Below are 3,049 nucleotides of genomic sequence, written 5' to 3' on the forward strand. Positions count from 1 at the left end.
TACAACAAATATAAGTGTTGTAAAGTGGTGTATCTGTTAGAATATTCTGAAATTGTTGCAAATCAATGGTGACATGAATGGTTCAGAAATAAATATGAAATGAAAGGATTCAGGTATGAGAAAATAATGGTATCTATGGAGTCTTATGCGAATACACTTTAAAACCTATGCTTTGTGTTATGTTTTCTTCTCAAAGAAAAGTGTTTCAAGGTCCATCTTTAACGGCTGTTTAAACGTCTTGTGTCTGAATTAGCAGCTTCCTGGTACTGAAACGTGACCGCAATACGTTCTCTGTTGTTGGAAGACGTCTCCATGGCGTATTAATTTCTTTCAGGAACTGATATTTACTTGGAGGGGGATTATGGAAGAGTTGTGATGATAATTCAGAAGACAAATAAGCCAAGGAACAAAATAGCTCGAGATAGTAGTCACTCGGGTTAGGCTGAGGCCAGATGTCTACATGTGGAATAAAGAGAGGAAATGATTTTGGACCAGCTTGGGGAACCTTTGGACTTGGAGCTAAATTGATTCTGCAACTTCAATTTAATCTTCTGCACAAGACAAATAACAAGAGCCTGTATTCTCCCCTATCCACGGTTACCCAAACAGAGTGACATCATACAGGGGACCACTGGCAACTTCTTTAAAATCCACAGGATGAGCAGCATGCTGGAGCCTAGCCTATGCCCCTTGCAACTTTTTCTTTACAGCATGCAGTACTGGCACCGTTCTCACGTAATTTTCTCATCTGCTAGGTGAAGAGGGAGCAGGGTGAGTAGTCAGAAGTACACGGGGCTTAGACTTTCACAGCCCGGTTCAAGGCCTCAAGTGCCATTTAATAGCTGTTTGCTTCAGCTGAGCTCAGTTGTCTCTGAGCTTCAGTTAAGGTTTCCTCAGGTGTAAAACAGTAGTAGAGACACTAACCTTCTAGGGCTGTTGGGGGTGATTAAGTGGGATCATTTATGGAAAGCTTTCTGTACACAGTAAACAGCTGTGGATGTTATTATGGTAACCCAGTGGCTTTGACATCATGTATTGTGTTACCTAAATCATTCCTCCCAAGCTGTTTGCCAGCAGTTTCTGGGAGTTGGTGCAGGTCTGTCGGATCCGTTCCCCAGAATCCTCCTCTTGTCATTTCCTGCTGCTCATCCTTCTGGGCTCAGCTCTCCATTGCTACTGTTGATGCTGTCTGGCCATTTTGGCAGCAAAAGAAAAAGCATTGCCTTTTCTGGTTTATCCTGTAACCCACCTGGGACAGGTCCTTTCTCTTAATCTCCGTCACTGGGAAGGCATCAGCTTGCATCTCAATGAGAGTTTACTGGAAATTCAGAAATAGTGGGTAGGAAGCATAATTCAGAGAGAAATTTACCAACACAGCACAGTCTGAGCCATCCTCCAAGTGCCTTGCTGGGTCCCCACAAGAAGAGTTCCAAAACCGCTCTGTAGCTCAGAGGTGAGGCCAAAACTACTCCAGGCCTCAGAGAGAAGAGCGCAGTTTTGCTCACTCCCATATCAGGCTTGCTTCTGTGTTCTCTATTCTTTCCTAAAGTGATTCTTGTGGGAGGGAACCCACCTCGCCTGGAGGAATAAGCTTCGGCCATGGTTAAAGAATGGCACTGGCAGCAACTGAGTGGGGAACGGAGCCCCAGAACCGGTGACCCCCACCCTCCGCCAAGCTTCCAGGTTTCCTCAGGAGTCACAGAGACTCACTGCAAATGAGGCTGTGGAGTGGATGAGGCTGGGCAACTGGAAGCCGTGTCTGGGTCCTGAGACGCAATTCTAAGATCCTTTAGCGACGATCAGTGGGATGGTGGCTGTCCAGTCTTCCTTTTCACAATGGGCTCAGGAACCGGGCCACAGGAGGCAGCGGGTCCTCAGGGAAGAGCAGCCCGAGGAGCTGGAGAGGGAGAAACAGAGAGAGCAAGGGAGGCCAGAAGAGTAGGCAACCCCGCGTGGACTTCCCTGTCTATCTAGGAATGTGTATCTGTCATAAGCATGTGATACGTGTGAATATACATGTTGTTGTTTGTTGTTGTTGGTTAGTCGCTAAGTTGTTTTTTTGTTTATTTAAATTTATTTATTTTAATTGGAGGCTAATTACTTTACAATATTGCCCTTTGCAACCCCATGGACTGTAGCCCACCAGGCTTCTCTGTCCATGGATTCTCCAGGCAAGAATACTGGAGTGGGTAGCCATTTCCTTCTCCAGGGGATCTTCCCAACCCAGGGATTGAACCTTTTTATAAAAAATTAATTTATTTTATTTTTTATTTTTTTAATTTATTTTTTTATTGAAGGATAATTGCTTTACAGAATTTTATTGTTTTCTGTCAAATCTCAACATGAATCAGCCATAGGTATACATATGTGTGTGTGAGTGTGTGAAGTCGCTCAGTGGTGTCCGACTCTTTGCGACCCCCTGGACTGCAACCTACCAGGGTCCTCTCTCCATGGGATTCTCCAGGCAAGAATACTAGAGTGGGTTGCCATTTCCTTCTCCAGGGGATCTTCCCAACCCAGGGATCGAACCTGGGTCTCCTGCATTGCAGGCAGATGCTTTATCCTCTGAGCCACCAGGGAAGCTGGAAGGTATACATATATCCCCTCCCTTTTGAACCTTCCTCCCATCTCCCACCTCATCCCACCCCTCTAGGTTGTTACAGAGCCCGTGTTTGAGTTCCTGAGCCATACAGCAAATTCCCATTGGCTATCTATTTTACATATGGTAATGTAAGTTTCCATGTTACTCTTTCCAGACGTCTCACCCTCTCCTCCCCTCTCCCCATGTCCATAAATCTATTCTCTATGTCTATTTCTCCATTGCTGCCCTGTAAATAAATTCTTCAGAACCATTTTTCTAGATTCCATATATGTGCATTAGAATATGTCTCCTTGCATTGGCAAGCGGATTCTTTGCTCACTGAGCCACCTATTTTTAAAAATTTTTTGGCTGCACTGCAAAGCATGTGGGATCTTAGTTCCCCAAACAGGGATTGAACTCTTGCCCCTTGCAATGGAAGCACGCAGCCCTAACCACTGGACCGCCAGG

At 45.2% G+C, this 3,049-nt stretch overlaps 1 non-coding gene across 1 annotated transcript; it reads right to left on the bottom strand.

Moving 5' to 3' along the window:
* Positions 1 to 2,508: 2,508 nt before the first annotated feature.
* On the bottom strand, positions 2,509 to 2,580 carry TRNAC-GCA (transfer RNA cysteine (anticodon GCA)). Its single transcript has one exon. It is a non-coding gene; the product is annotated as a tRNA-Cys (tRNA).
* Between the last annotated feature and the right edge of the window lie 469 nt (positions 2,581 to 3,049).

This window comes from Bos taurus, chromosome 23 (assembly GCF_002263795.3).
Source record: "Bos taurus isolate L1 Dominette 01449 registration number 42190680 breed Hereford chromosome 23, ARS-UCD2.0, whole genome shotgun sequence".
NCBI lineage: Eukaryota > Metazoa > Chordata > Mammalia > Artiodactyla > Bovidae > Bos > Bos taurus.